The 17,230-nt window shown below is 41.1% G+C and overlaps 1 protein-coding gene across 4 annotated transcripts in view; it reads left to right on the plus strand.

The window, feature by feature from the left end:
• Positions 1–17,230, plus strand: part of DCAF6 (DDB1 and CUL4 associated factor 6) — a 525,140-nt gene that overhangs the window by 357,547 nt on the left and 150,363 nt on the right. The gene's annotated exons all lie outside the window — the stretch shown is intronic.

Consider the following 17,230-nt stretch of genomic DNA (forward strand, 5'->3'; position numbering starts at 1 on the left):
AAAAAAAAGAAATAAGAACAAGTATACAACATAACGCCTTCCATTGTTTTGCAGATTAAGGTCCAGCAATCCCCTTTTTATCAAAGTCCCTTCACCTATTAATGTGCCTATCCTCAGCATGATGTCTACTAGATCAGAAGAATATCGTGGTGGTGCAAAAACACATATTGGGGAATCTATGTCTTATACGTTCTACTTAGAACTATGTACTGCATTGCTTCTTTCCTTGGTTTGCCCTAATCTTTTATTATTACTCTCTTAATATCACTCTGGCCTCGGACCCCCCCCATCATTGATTTTCTACAGATGCTATCCTATTGTCCTATTTTTAATACAATTCTCTATTATACCAAGAGCAATCTTCTGGCAATGACCATATTGAAGGTTTGCAAATACCTAAAAACGTAAACCATGTGAGTGTACCATGCAATTTGCATGGGCAATCCTCCCAACCCCTAAACAATCTCACTTTTCTACCTTATTACGGTCTGCTGTTTTAAATGCTCTTTGTGATAGAATAATATCACATATTTTGCTTCCTGTATCATGATACAGAATTTAGAATTGTGTTTGCCATTTATAAACACCTAGTTAACAGTTCAGATTGCAAAAGAGGTTGTGAATCTAACTCTAGACATTTAGCACCAACTCCTCATAACTGTAGACAGCCAGAAGGGAGCATTGATGTTCGTAGACTTCTTTATTATGTAGATACAGTCAACATTGGGGAGTTAAGTGACATTTTCAGGTTGGAAGTTCTCCCGCACAACCACGCACTCTTTGTTTTTTATCTCTGAACTTGAAGAGCGAGCTCTTATTTCCATTTCAGGTTCACCTAGTCATAAATTTAGAGCAGAGTTTGATTGGATGCAGGTAATGTAATCTCTATGACCACGTTGGCCCTTTTCGCCACTCTCACAATTTCAATCCATAGTTTGACATTCCAGCGATTCAAGCTCATATTTGCTGGCACTTTGGTTTTAGGTAAGTGAGCAAGTAAAAGTTTATTAGCATACAAGAATATACAACCTTGTTATGCTATAATTGCTTACAAGTGAATAAGTCAAAGTACGCACGGCTAGGTAAATCTACAAGAAAGCGCGACATTTAGCCAAGAAAACTTGGGATGAGAACAGATGGTTGGACCTCAAACGTACCTGTAAAAATTGCAAAGAGTTTTAGGATGTTGTAAAATTGGGCAGCAGTGGTCGAACAACAGAACCGATAAACCAGGTAAGTCAGGACCAATGGATTAACTACTTCAAACCCCAATATGCCTGTAACCCAGAGGACAGTGAACTGCCTGAGTTCTCATATTCCTATTTTTGCGGCCCGGCTTTTAATGAGGCCGATGTTAGCCTCGCATTGAGAACCCTATTGGAAGGCAAAGCACCGGGGCCCGATGAAATCCCAGCTGACATATACCTTTTTGATCAAGCCAAATGGATTAAATACATTATGATTTTAGCTAATGAAAATGCAAAGGGTGCACCGGTCCGGGCCTCGTGGAAAGGGGCTGAGGTAATCCCTGTTTTTAAAAAAGGGGACAGATGCCAACCTGAAAACTATAGACTGATTCTTTCCAAAAAATCATGGGCCGTCTTGTACTGAACAAGGTGCAAGATTGGGTGAATGAGTAGGGTATATTATCACCTCTTCAGGCGGTGTTTCGGGCACGTACAAGCACTGTTGACCAGATATTTCGCTTCACAATGTTACACTGGAAGACGGTGGTCATTGAGAAGGGCAGCTTATATGCTGCCTTTGTTGATCTCAAGTCAGGTTTTGACCTCGTCTCCCGTGATAAATTATGGGCCGAGCTAGGTATACCCCATGAATTACTATCACTAAAAACCACGCAAGAATCAGATGGGGCACACAAGGACAGACTACTTACACCTTCCCTGTAGAAAGAGGAGTGCGACAAGGTTGCGTAATGGCACCTACAGTTTTCTCTCTGCTTATTAACGGGATCGTAAAATGTATGGAAGCTACCCCCACTGACGTTCCAGTCGTAGCTGGTGTGAGAATACAGATCCTAATGTTCGCAAATGACACGTTGATTATTGCTAAAACACCAAGCGGTTTGCAACTAGCCCTGCTGCTCTTTGAAGACTTTTCTTATCTGCGGGGCCTGGTAATCAACGTGTCAAAAACTGAGTTTATGACCTTTAGTCCACATAGATCATTTAGAGGAGGAGTGGTATTAAATAACCGACCTCTAGAGCAGGTAAAAGATTTTACATATCTAGGGGTCACAATTCAGGGAGACATGAAATGGAATAAGCAACTGGAAATGGCTACATTGAAACATCGCCAACTGGCGGGATTTCTGCTAAAGGAGTTCAATACTTCATTAACTAAACCAGTTAGTCCAGTCCTGCAAATATATAACACAAAAGTTATCGCTTCCGTGTTATATGGGGCAGAGTTGTGGGGTTTTAATAATCTTTCCAAACTTACATCAGCGGAAAATACTTTCTTGCGGAACATTACTAAACTCCCACAAAGCACACCAATACGTCCGCTGCTTCATGACCTGGGTAGGAAGTCACTGGCCGACATAGCCAGATTGCGACCCCTCCTACATTGGCGGAGAATCTGGTCAACACCAGAACTAAGAGCTTATGCACTTGGCCTGAAGGACTTAATTAGAGTAGATCGTTATAAAAAATCAGATGGTTGCAGGAAATCAGAATTATGTTATCCAATATTGGCATGGCTACACTGTGGGAAAATCCAGGAAGTACCCCGTTTCCAACTAAGGCTTTGCTAAAGGAAAGATACTGGAGTTGGGTGACGGATAACATCGTCAGAAATAGTGATCCTTTAACACTAACAGGATACTTTCTGAAAGTGAAGCCTATGCAAAAGCAGGAACCATACTGGGACTTAATCACAATACCACATGATAGGAAGCTATACTTCCAATTGAGAGTTGGCACCTTGCCAGTAAGGTCATTTTCAGCAAAATGGAACATGCAAACCAATGTCTCCTGTCCAGTATGCCCCGCTCACCCAGAATCTCTGGCCCATTTATTGTTTACTTCCCCAGCGTATATGGCCCCGTGCTGTATGTGGCTGACCCCGATTTGTAGATCACTGGGAACTGGAAGCAATGAAGTGGCACTTAGGCTACTTCACGCAGAAACAACGACATCTATTGTTATCGCTTTGGCAAAGTTCTTAGGCTGGGCATAGTCTATCAGATCTCAAATAATTTCAGCTGGGTAGCGGGTATGTTATGTGCATATGTACTGATTCTCAAATGCCCCTAAATCTCTGATTGATGTTTTTTGACTTTCATAGTCCATCTGTTTTAGATAACAGTGGTTTATAAGAATAGCGTGGCATGGCAAAAGGTCAATACTAATGAATTTTGTTTTGTACAATAAGTAACAAAAAGATATAGAGTATTTAACTATTATCAATTCAGTTTTTATTCCCAAAATGTTTTAACTGTTTTTATATTTCTTAGTGCAAATCGATTTTAATGTCCTATTAATTAACGGCATGTGTCTTCTTAAGTTTTGTATATCTGCTTTGATGACTAACATTGTCGAATAAAGCTAATATGACTGACTGAATAAGTCCTTATTATAGTTCTTAAATATTGTTATGCGTCCAGGTACAAGTTATCATAAAAACTGTGTATGATTTCTGAAGCAATACAATCTTTTCAATGTTCTGTCTCAAATACAGAACCTGAACAAATGATTAGTCACCACCAAAGCAACAGTATCCTAAAATTGTATTTACAAGTGGGTCTCAAATAACACAAATGTATGCGGCCTGGACAAATAGGTAGATTATCCATCAGTGACTCATTGTCCTATTTGCGTGATCTAAGAAAGCGTGATATGTTACTCCTCATCCTGTATCCATTGCATTTTGGCAGTTGCAATAGCTGAAACCGAATTTTCATGTAAAATGAACTGCAATATATACATGTGCAAGTAAGATTGTGGAAATATAGAAAGAAAGTGATACTCAGTAGTCCAGCCTAATTGTCTTGGTTACAATGGATTTCACTTTCAGTTTGCGCTGCATACTCGGGACCCTAAGCAGTCACAATGCTATACTGTTTCAGTTGATCATTGATCATCAAATGTGCCAATAGGAATAGAGATTTAAAATTTTACAGCACCCTCCAAATGATGAGAGATGGCACATTGGGTAACTGCAACAGAGTTTGTTCATGTACGTTATAACAATCTTAGTAACAAGTCTGTGAACTGCTGGGAGCTTGAGTTCTAAGTAAGTGAGATGTTGGGTAGTTGACTGGCTTAGAAATAGGATTAGTCAAGGGCAGGATTTATCTGTAATATCCATTTGATTAACTGCCTGAGCATTAGGAATAAAAGAACAGGACAATACAGAGGTTATTTTCCTTTCAAAAACTTTCAGTAGAGTATTAAAGATTCACCGCCAGTCCATAATTAAAACTCGAGATTACAATACTAATTTTTCCAATGCGATTAGCTAGATCACAGTGATAGGATCTCCAGATCAAAGTGCAATCAAAGGTGATGCCCAGGTACCTATATTGTTGCTCTACTTCAATTTTAACAATTTTTACATACAAGGAGTTGGAGCATTTCCCCTTCCCAAGTGTTAATACTTTTGAATTCAAATTATTCACGATCAGACAATTATTATTATTATGGGTGAATATCGTTAAAGATTCCAACAGTCTTTTGCGTCATACGGATATTTGATCTATCAGTACTAAGTCCTCAGCGTAGGCAAAAAGGGAAATTGTAGTGCACTCAATGGGGGAAGAAAACTTACCAAATTGGCTAGGTGATCCTTAAAGTCAGCCGCATAGCGGTTAAGCAGGTGGTGAGAACATACTCTTGCTTAAGGCAATTTGCTTTGCCTGACTTATTTGTTAGAACACCACAACTATCTATTTAAATTTGAACCCAAGTTTCTTTATAATGAGCTTGAATTAAATGTAGTCGGGAAGGGTAAATCCCTATTTATTTCAATTTATTGTACTGTCTACACCTGTCACCCTATTGAAGGTCACACTGTAGTCTACAAAACAACAGTGCATATTTTATTAAGCAGGTAAAGCAGTGGAAGCAATTGGATATATAACAGTCATTCATCTTTGTGACAGCCAGCCTGAGCAGGCAGGATAAATTCCTTAACCTCAATCCAGTCCTTTAGTGTGTCCATTCATTTGTGAGAGAGGAACCTTACCCCAATGTCCAGGACACCGCAAAATTTAGATCATGCCAAAATTTGCCTCAGACGGTTCTGCTTGAGGATGCTCTTGCATTAAAAGGCACACTCCCTAACAGCCAACTCGACATCAGTTTAGCAGAGTAGCAAAATAAGTAACTGAGATCACTCAATAACTGAGTTCTACATCAGAGAAAATTAAAGGGTTTTATTCCAGAAATCTCAAACGATTCATAATAATTGCCATGAAGGCTCAAGTACAAGATTATATAGAGTAATTAAGAATCAGAAATATTCCAAATTCCTAATTAGCAGCAACATCATAAAGAAATCGGGCAGCATCCATAACTGTAAGCAGTTAAGGAAAATCTCTCTGAAAAAACTCACTCTGTCAGAATTGTAAAGAAATTAACAGTCTCGCTAGTGGAATGGGCTCACACCCAAAACCAAGTGGTTCGTATACAGAATTCTTGCATAACAAATGAGAGCAAACATGGTCTCATAATGACTTGTTAAAGAGTAATAAGTTTTAGACAAATCAGAGGACCAAACGTCATTATTAAGTTCATAAGTATTAACCGATTTTTAGAAAATATCGAGAATCTCCTGTGTTGTTGCTATCTGAAGATTTTGAAGAAAGAAAATCCAAAATTTAGACAGTGAAACTCCACACCGATATCTTGAAAGAAATGTTACAGTTGGGAGCACCAGAAAGTTAATTCACAACACAGAACCAGCACTGAAAAATCCATGACATCAATTTCTCTTTGCTTCTGCAGAGCTTGTCGGTAGAGAAGATGCACGGGGGCCGAGATGGGAGGGGGAGAAGAACAGGAGTGAATATCAAAGCAGCATCAGAACAGCATCCACGTTACCCAATATGACATCTATGTTTTGTAGCACAACTAAATTACATTAATGAACACAATTCTATATATCACAGTAAACATGTCCGCATTTCCGTATTAGATCAATCATAAAAATCATTATTCATCATTCTTATTTTTCATGAAAATATAAACCTAAGGAAAACGCTACAACAGATATACCATTTGGACATGCCTTAATTGGGCTTGATTTGGTAGTCCCTTCCCAACTTGTAAACAGAATTAGAATCTGATGTTCTGATCTTATCTAGAAAGTAATTGCAAAGCAATTTCCACAAACTATAGTTTGTCAGTGACATTGGGTCGATAAGCTCTAAAGTGCTTGTCTTTGTAATCGAACATCACACAATCATATTCTGTGAAGCATGAGTCTTCAGGCTCATCAGATAATATGTTGCAGTTAAAATCCTGAGAAACAATAAAAGGAATGTCGAGCTATAGGTAAAAAAAGACTAGATAATGCATTTATCAAAATATTATCTATGCAATTTTTTTTTTGTTGAGGCAAATTAATTGTGTACACCATAAAGTCAATCCTTGCCCCTGATGATATGCCCATAAAGTAAACTGCTAATGCAACTTCTGAAGAGATCTCCAGTTTGTTTTTTAAAGGCCCACCTAATCCATTTTGAATAATTAGACCTTTCTGATAGAGACTTCTATTAGATCATTTCTCACTTTTTGAATATTCCCCAGGTGTCAGATCGGATCCAGAAGCATTTGAAGAGTACCTCTGCGTGTCAGTAGGTGGCGTTGTAAGCTCCGTGCTTATGCTTTTCCGCTTTAGAAATGTCATGTGGGGCCCTTATAGGCACCACTCCAGCTCGCTGATGTGATTTTCTTTTGCAGGATGCAGATCCTAAACTGCCTCTTGTCTGTTTGAGAAACACTGGAAGACCCCACGTCGTAACTATCTAAGGGCTAGTCTTGGTCCAGTTCCTGGTCTAGGAGCCACAGGAGTTGATCCAGGATCAATCGTCTTCACACCCCCAAGTAAGTCGAAGAAGAAGCACAAAAATTCCAAACATGTCTCTGCCCCACCGCCATTCTCAAACTCCTGAGAGAGCACGCAAATGGTCTTATGCCTCTCGATCATGCTCCCAAATTCGGTCGACGTTGGAACCCATCCCTCAACTTGTCCCAGCACAACATGAGTTTCTGGGTCAATTTGCAACACTGTGGCAAATCCAAGAGTTCTGTGAGGCCATGCACCAACTCTTCAGATCCCTTCCGACTACCTGTGACGCACCAGCAGGTTTGCAATTGGCACCAGTTGGATCCTCCAAATCCATAACTGGGACAGTTCTGGCGAACATACCAACTCTGGCTCCAAAACCCACACCGGTTCCTTGAACGTCAACATCGATGCTGAAGCCAATGCTAGAGGAAGAGATGCCACTTAAGCTCTCCATCTCACAGTCAAGGTTTCGATGACCTTTACTGAGACCTTACCCAGTTGCAATTGAACTACAGCCTGCACCACTAGATATGTTGTCACATATTCTGGCTACAATTATGTCGCAGGTGATAAAATTGGCAACCCATGCCATGAAGACAACTGTTATGATGACCTACAAGATGCTAGTGGTCTTGACACTTCTTCTGGCTCTGGCCTGCTCACACCCCCATGTCCTGCCACTGAAGAGGGTGCTTCTTTTGCAGGAGTCCTGCGGAGGATGTCTAAAGCTCTCGACCTCTAGCTCCCTTCCTCAGAGGTCAAAAACAATTTCCTGACTGAAGTCCTTCAGCCTTTTAAAACCACTATTAAGCCCCTATTACCTTTTAACAAGGCCCTCATTGATACCCTCTTAGGAGCCTAGGCCAAACCTTGCTCTCTCTTCCCCCACCAAATTGTACAATGCCACCGACCTGCCCTGGGCACCCTGCATTTGTGTCTTGGCACCTCCTCTTTGCCGATAGCTTAGTGATGCAAGCATCAACTAGCTGTATTATTCTGAACACTTTTCTAACTACTCCCCCTAATAGGGAGACCAAAAGGGTGTGCACTTTGTTCTTTTCTGCCTCGAGATTGAATGGCGGCATTAGACCTAGAGATGCCTATTTCCATATACCCGTCCTGCAGGCCCACTGGCACTACCTGTGGGTCATGGTGGGATAGGAGCATTTTCAGTTTGCTGTATGCCCCTTTGGTCTCATCAGTTCCCCTCAGGTGTTATGAAAGTGATGGCAGTGGTGGCAGCACATCTTCCGAGTTCTGGAGTCCCAGTCTACCTTTACCTTCACGATTAACTGTTAAAGGCAGGCTCGCCCTAGGCTCTCATCAACCACCTCCACACTATAGCAGATCTCCTGTCATCTTTGGGGACCACTATCAATCTGCCACAGTCACACCTGAGCCCTTCTCAGGCGCTCCCCTTCATTGCAGCTATTCTGAACACGGTTCGTTTTTGTGCCTTTCTCCCAGGAAGGAGAGGCCACAACATTGAGGCAATGATCCTGAACTTTTAACCTCTGCTCTAGATTTCAATGAGGTTGACTCTGAGACTGCTGGGTCTGATAGCCTCCTTTTTCCTGGTCATCAAGCACACAAGGTGGCATATGTAAGTTCTGCATTAGGATCTGAAGTCTCAGTGGGCCCAACATCAAGAGACCTTTCTGATCATGTCCATAATTCAGAAGAGACTGCAAACCATCTGCAGTGGTGATTAATAGACCACAGTTGGGTCAGCAGCAGGCCCCTTTTTCAACCCCACCCACAGTGGAAAGTGATGAGTGATGAGTCTCTTCTGGGTTGGCGTCACCTGAGAGAGCCGGTGATCAGTGGTCTCTGGTCTCCACCGGAGGCCTGGCACCATATCAACTTCCTGGAGCTGCAGGCCATATGCTTGGCGTTGAAAGCATTCCTCTGCCCATTAAGGGGAGGCTGGTACAGGTACTTATGAACAACACCACCACTGCTATGTAGTATTACAAGAAGCAGGCTGGAGTGGGGTCCTGGCATGGTGCCAAGAGGCACTATGCCTCTGTAAATAGCTGGACCATCAAGGGATTTTCCTAGTGGTGAACCACCTGGTAGGATCTTAGAATGCCAGGGCGGACAAACTCAGCTGGCGACTCCTAGTGGATTACGAATAGCAGTTATATCTGGAGGTGGCACAGGGTTTCTTCCTTGAATTGACCAGAAACTTGGCTCTATCTATTTTCTACCAACAATAATTTGCAGTGTCAGCAATTCTGTGTGTTGGAGTTTACAAAGCATCTCACTGGGAGACGCGTTTTGCCCCTGAGTGGACTCCTGTATACCTTCCCGCTGATGCTTCTTCTACCGTGTTCTGAAAAAGATCAGTACCTGCTGGGCCCAAGTCGTCGAGTCATCCAAGTGGTCTCAGATTGGACAAGGAGAGTATGGTATCCAGAGCTCCTGGGCTTGCGCATTTGTCCTCTGATCAGACTGCCATGCTGTCGCAGCAGCAGAGCTTTGATCTGCACCCAGGCCTTTGCAGTCTTCACCTTCGTGCATGATGACTAAGCAGCGACAGCTGATCATTTTCAACCTTTCTCTGGAGGTGGTTGATGTCATCTTGGCAGCCAGGTTTCTCTCAACCTAAACTGGATATGCCTGTCTTTGGAACAAATTTGTGGTTTAGTGCAGCACATACCAGATTGACCACCTCCTGGCTAAGTTATCTGGCTTTCTGTTGTTTTTTTTCTCTTCCTCTGCATGGCTTTGAGCATAGTTCAAGGGCACATTTCGACTTTTTGAGCCTTTTTCAGTTGCCGGACCATCCATTATTATGTAAATCACCAGTTGCGATGAGTTTTTTAAAAGGCCTACAATACTTGTTTCCCTCCTCGTATTATGTTGTGCCACAGTGGGACCTTTATTTGGTCCTCAATATTTGATGTGCACTCCCTTTGAGCCGCTTCACAGCTGCCCTATGTGGCTTCTTACCCTCAAGAAGATAGTGTTTTTGTTGCTATAACATCAGCACGATGGGTGAGTGAGCTGCAGGCTCTCTGCGTCAATCCACTGTACACTACCTTCTTCCCAAAGAAACTGGTTTTGTGGATGCAGGTATCTTTCTTATCAAACGTTGTAATGCTGTTCCACGTCAGTCAAACCATAACCCTACTGGCGTTCTATGCTCTGCTTCACCTTTCTAAGGAGAAGGAGGGATTCCATTTCTTGGACCCCAAAAAAGCACAGAGCTTTTAATAGATCGTACCAAAGAACCCCGGGTGGACAATCTGCTCGTTGTGAGGTGCGCTGGAGTGAAAAAAGGCAAGGCCGTGCAGAAGAGGACCATCTCCTGCTAGATCTTACTCTACATACAAATCTGCTACATATTGGCCAAACGCAGCCTCCCAGAGGACTACAAGCTCACTCCACCAGGGCCAAAGCTACTGCCACTATGTTGGCACGGCGAGTTACTGTTGTGGACATCTTCCAGGCAGCTACATGGATGTCAGATCACACATTCACGAAGCACTACTGTCTGGACAGCCAATTTTGACAGGAGCATTGCGTCCACTCGGTCCTACAGGACATTTTGATTTGATCCAAGTCACAGACCCACCTCCTAATAGGTACAGCTCTGGTATCTATTCAAAATATGAGGAATCTGTTGTTATAAGTCTCCATTAGAAGAACAAGTTACTTACCTTTCTGTTAGATACTCTATCTAACCACAGATTCCTCACCGACCCTCTGATCGCTCCCCCTTCTGTGAATTGGGCTCTAGCCATTAATAGGATCTCAAGTCTAGGAATCTGCATTGGTCAAAGCCAGTTTGCTGTTGGGGCTCTGTATCTGGGGGAGCAGACAGCCTAAAAACCAACTGACAGCACGCTGGAGTGGCATCTATATGAGCCCCGCATGCCATTTCCGCATCGGAACGCCATCAGTGCAGAGCTGCATTGCGCCACCTACAGTGTGCATAGGTAATGCTCAATTGTTTCTGGATCCATTCTGATGCCTGGGGAATATTCAAAAGATGAGGAATCTGCTGTTGGACAGAGTCTCTACCGGAGGAGCGTTACCAAAGGTATGTAACTTGTTCCTTTTGGGTCTTCTGATTAAAGGCATAATAGATTGCTTATCATATATCTTGTAACTCTAAAAGTATAAATTGCCTGCACGCTGTGTTTCCTGTAGGTAGATTACTGCAACAGAGTTTGACAAATCTAGGAATTCCTAATTTGAATTTAGCCTTGTAAAAACCTGCCATGTTCCAAAACATTTGTCCATGTATGTTCCTTTCATTGTTTAGAATGCAGGTACCAAAGTTAGGACTTTTGTTGAATGTAGTGCATCTCTAGTGTATAACCAATTATTGCTAAATTCATAGACAACATCCCCCAGGTCCAACATCATACTTTTGGGATTTAAGCAGATGCAGCAAAAGCCATCAGATCTGAAGAGCCTAAGACTTAAGTCACTGTTCGCTTCTTTATTAAACAAATATTGTGATCACAGTAGTTTTGATTCAGCCTACTACATTTATGTACTAAAACATACTGTTTACAGTATCTGCAACTGAGGCATTTATTCATATTGGGGTCCTACTTGAGATTAGTGTTTATACCTATATAAAGGAATAAACCTGTGGTTTTTCTTTTTTTTAAATGAATGAGGTTTTCAGAACATTGTTAAAAGTGACTTAAGTTGCTTTGAGCTGTGGGTCAATCCCTGAGCTTACAAATCCTACATAATTAATGACATCAGATCTAATACTGAATTAATTACTTTAATTTAAAACATCATGTCTTCCTTTTGATTAGTATGAGATGGTGAAGATTGAAATTGTTAGGAAGATTACTGATCGCAAAGTTTCCTTTCACCAGAAACCTGGCAGTCTTGATGCGATTGGTTAGAGGCAATGGAAGACATACTCTAGTTACAGTTTTTTCTTTATTTCAGTGCTTTAGACCACAAAAGCATATGAAAACATTGTGTTCAAACAATAGCAGTGTCAAGTAAGATTTTAGTTTGATAAAATAATTAAGATCTTAAAACTATTTTTTACAAGTGAGAAAGATCAATTAAAACCGATAAAAGTGAAGTGTCCCTATACACAGTCCATCACTGCTTTAAGGAGGTAACTAGCCAAGAAAAGAGCTTGATCTAAAAGAAATAAATATAGCAGCTAACACATTTCCTTTAAAAAGTACAATGCTGCATTTATTAAAACACGTCGACTCTGGGGCCATTGTGGGACACATGTAGGAAAGATAATCAATAGAAAGGAACTAAATATCCAATTAAAACGGCACACCCTGCTTTTTCCAATGTAGCCACACTGTATAGGGGTATCGATTGATTGCAAATACCACTCCCTGGCTAGTGTCCCATCTCAAGATACGATAGCACCCAATATGCCCTCACACCCCAGAGGGTGCACAGTGGTTTAATCCATCTCCTCCTAGCTTTGGCATAAGCAGGACAGAAAAAGAGAACATGTTCAGCATGCTCAATGGCAAATTTGCAGATATCACAGATTGGATAAGTAGTTTGGCGACACTTCCATCTGTGTGTAAAAATTTTTACGGGAAGTATTCCCAGTCTGAACTTAATGTACAATGTGCACACCATTGGTGGTTGAATCTGATCAGTGTCTTTTTCCTTGTTGGGGAGGACTTTGCCAACCTCCCTAAACTAGCTTTTTGATGATGATCATTTATTCTCTTATTCCAGAAAGCCGTTTTAACTCTATTCTTTGCATCTGCCGCCATTGAAGAAGGGTTGCTCCAAAGGTTGCTCAGGCCCAGGTCCAATATATGGAGTTTGACATGTTTTAGCCAGGGGAGAAGGCGATCATTTTTGTGGCACATGATGTCCTCCAAAGCTAACCTATAATGGTGAAGCTCGGAAATCGACCACAGGCTCATCCAGTAGAGAAGCAGCTTTAACACTGCTAAGTCACCCACCCTTTTTGAAAGAAAGAGTTAGTAATCACTAGTTACAACTAAGCTTCATATGATAATAGGAACCAAGAAAACACACCAAATTCAATTAAGAGAAAGGAAAAGGAGCCACTTTGGCTTTTCCTGTTAAGGTGCTCTGATGAGGGTCCCAGGTGGCCCAGTCTTGATAATAGTGTCATTGTTAACTAGGTACTAGCGGTTTGCCTTCTTAATAGGAGAAGTCAAAATGTTACAGCACGGCACAAACCAAGTTGCTTGGATTATGGACTTCAAGGTGCACAGAGGCAACTATAAGACCAGTGGTGCTGCACTTCAGTCACAGGATTAGGCTGAGGAAATCATCTGCGCCCCTTCAGGAAAATATTTAATAGCTGGAGTCATCTGAGATTAGAATAGGCATGAGACTGCACAGTAGCAGTATCTATCTGGATACAAATCCAGGCACTTTTGCGTTGAGTGTAGCACTAACAGATGACCAGAGAGATGAGGATGGGGCCAGAGAGGAGGCAGTGAGGGCATCAAAGCAAAGAGATTCAACTTCTGAAAGAGAAGAATGGTCAAGGAAAAGCTAGAGGAATAAATCTGGTAACCATGATTGTTCAGTCATGGATAATAATATTTACAATAAAGATAATACATTTTGAAGCTGGGCAGTTAATAGGATATGTTTAGTATAATACGGAACTGTGCGAAAAAACAAGAACATGTTTGTGATTATCAAAAACGAAGGAAGAGCAATTGAATCAAGGACGTGCATCTGAATCAGTAAATATGATAAATAACAAGGTAGAGAGCGGAGAATAGATGCAGAACATGCATGCACAAAATGTGCAGTTGTATCGCAGCACTTTTTTCTCCAAGTTAAAGAAGTACATGCCATTCTTCCAGCTTGTTCAGACCAGTGTTGACTGTATCACATTGAAGTATCCAGGTTAGTTCTCTTTTTGTCATGTGTTTAGCAATAACCCTGCTCCTTGGTGGAATGTGGAGCATTTCTACCACTCGAGATCTGAGATCATTTCTGTGTGATTATGTTCTATGAAATGGGAAATGAAGGAGTGTTGGAAAATTAAATTCTACTTGAGTGTTGGGAAATTCTTTTTTCATATTCTGACTTGTCTGGCCTCTTACAAGGGCGACCACAGACACACCATATCCAGTTTATAACATTCTTGGAATTGCAGTTCAAAACCTGAGTGAGAGGCATATGAGTTTTTGACTATACCAAGTCTTTCGCTTCAAAAGAAACAATACAAACATTGTCAATGCTGCTTTTAACCCCTTGAGTGCCCGCCCCTTTCCCCGCCCTGTGCCGGGCGTTTCATTAGCGGGCGGGGTTTATGACGAGCTGGTCTCGTCATGGGCACAGCGCAACTGCGGCCCATGACGAGACCAGCTCGTCATGGGCACTCAAGAGGTTAAAATTACCTACCATTGGGGATAAGCATCATGTGTTCTTGGCTTACTAGCAGCTAAACGTGGAAAGACGATCATAAGTAAGTCCAGAGCAAGATCCCATGGACCTAAAATGCTCAAGTGTCTCTTGGTACATTTGTTTACAAAATTTGAAAAAGTGCTGAAGGTGGTGACAGAAACAAGCATTTCATTCGAGTCGTTTGACTTATGTGTGAGTAAGCAATCCCAGAGGAAATACTGAGCTCTTTTCATTGTGACAGTGGTCTAACAGTCTCGGGTAATCTTTGTTCAGTAATCGTTCGATCAATAGACTTTCTTCCTTTTTTGTAGTCAGATTTGTGTTTGCAGTGCTGCTATATACGTAAACACTGACTATATGGTAGTGGATCTCAAAACACCTTTGGATGTAATATTGCAAAAGTGTGTTTCTTTCACTTGGTTTCATGTAAAGACTGGCAAAAGGTTTAGCTTAATCAATTTTGACTCTCATGGTACCCCTGTGTTGTTTTAGTGAATTTTTTAAATTCGAAATGGATATTATGAAATATTTAATAATTAAATAATAAATATGTACTATTTGTATATATGTTTTAACATTAATTCATATGTGTTTATATTTTTAACTATTTGAAATAATTTTATGTAATTTAAAATTATTTCCCATGGGGTTTTACATAAAGTCCCTACCTCAGTTATTTTCTATAGGAGGGTGTTGCCGTTACTAGTGGTTTGCCATGCGTAGTGCTGGACTTACTACAAAAGTGTAGGTTTACTACACAAATGTAAGTTACTACAAAAGTGCAGTTTGTAATAAACGTAATGTAGTAAACGTACTCAAAAGTGTAAGTTACCTTTGTGAATCAGACCCTGGGAGTTTAGTTATCGCTAAACATTAAAATAACCTCTAAATGTAGTCTATTTTCTGTGGTAAATATCTATTGCTCAGAAATTCACTTAAAGTGACAATATAGTTAGGTGTTGGAATAACACAAAAACTAATGTTTAGAAACCAAAACAGTGTAGGGATGACCCTTTGATGGAAGTAGAAATTGCAAGAAGGGATACATTGGTGTTTGAGCCTTCATGCCCACTGCTCCATTCATCATAGCCAAATGTTCAGTCCGCGAAGGTTACCCTAAACCTATTGTTTCTTTTTGGTTGAGGTTCCGATTGAGGTCTGATATACTACTCCCCAGCCCTGTAGGAATAAACTGCATTCATGCTTAAACGTCTTTTTCGAGTTTATTGATTTTTAAACCGGTCATGAATTCCTTGTACTGGATGAGTTCGGTGTTGATCACAGTTATAAATTGTTATTTGCACTGTTGTTTTTAAATTTCTCTTTTGCCAGTATGTCTGCCTGCATGGTATCAGAAACATGTTTTGCTGTATTGACAATAAAGATCGTGCACTTCCACAATATACAACAGCACTCTTTTCGGAAGCGTATCTCATCAAGAGAGATTCTAGGCTTCAATGAGACCTTGTAGTGCTGACTTTGCCCTCAAGTATTTTGTTATCATTGCCCCAAGCATGTCAGTTTTTCTTTGGTTCCTTTGAATATATATATTTGGATAATGATTACCACACCTCTACATGACTAGCAAGTATGTTGGTGATACTAATATAACCTATTAAAGATGGTGTAGACAATATGATTGTTACCATCTCATCATTAAAAGCCAGGCCTAGGCTCTTCTGCTATAGTAACTCAGCTTATGCCACTAGTGGTTCGTCCAGTTATTATCAAGGAAGGGGCACATAGAGTGGAGACAAAATAATTGATGACCTTTTAGAAGACACACTGCTCAACGACATTCGAATTATTATGAGACGGATGACCACTCCTACACCTACACTGCTGAACAGACCCGTGAAGAGGAGCTTGAGGGAATATTTAGGTCTATCTTTTCACCCTCCCAGGTCAGACAACTAGAACACTACAGGAAAAGAGCAGACTGGGTACACTAGACATTGAACTAGCCTTCAGCAAAGAATGCGTGTTGGAAGCCTCTTATAATGTTTTCTTAAGGATTCTGTGCCCCCACCCACACTAGGGGGCATGCTTCATCATAGGGCCCATTCCTCACTCTTCCAAAGACTGGGGTGGGCTCCCACTTAATGTGGATCTCCTGTGGGTGGAGCATGCTGGATCAAGTGGGATACCATTCAATCATTCACTGCGCTGGGAAATCAGTGACAGAGCTTCCTGGTTCAGCTTTTGAAAGCCTCAAAGTTAAAATTGCCTAAAAATGAATCAAAAATAGTTCAATCTTTGTCACCCTTTAACAACAATAAAAGCTAGACTTCCGAGTTACAAACATTTCCATAAGCGCCTGCTTGTTTCGAGCTTGCTAAGCCTATCCGACCAGTTGCTTTTCTTCTGGAGGATGGGCCTGTGTATATACACTCCTACCAGTGACCACTGATGTCACCTTTTCTCCGCATAGGTGTCGATGCTGACTACAACGTAATAGTTATTTGATGTATGATTTCAGTTACTAGTGCTTTGACATAACTTTTAAAAGTTTTCAGAATTCAGTGCGTGTTGCTTGTAGTAACATGCACTCTTTACTACTATGCACGGGAAACAAAACTTCTGTCTAGATAGACCTACCTATAGCAGCCGCACACTCGATTACTAAAATGTAAATAAATGTGCGTCACTTCCGGACACTCCAGATGTTCCAGTACCAAATTAACATCAGACTTCAAACTTCGTGTAGGATGAGAAATAACTACTATGTGTCTAGGCGTTTCATTTCTGTTAGATTTCAGTCTATTTCGAAAGGGCATTTTTATTGCGTTTGGTACAAGCGACCTAATTGCCGGAGCGGTAAATCTGACTTCAG

The sequence above is a fragment of the Triturus cristatus genome, chromosome 8, assembly GCF_964204655.1.
Source record: "Triturus cristatus chromosome 8, aTriCri1.1, whole genome shotgun sequence".
In the NCBI taxonomy this organism is placed as follows: domain Eukaryota; kingdom Metazoa; phylum Chordata; class Amphibia; order Caudata; family Salamandridae; genus Triturus; species Triturus cristatus.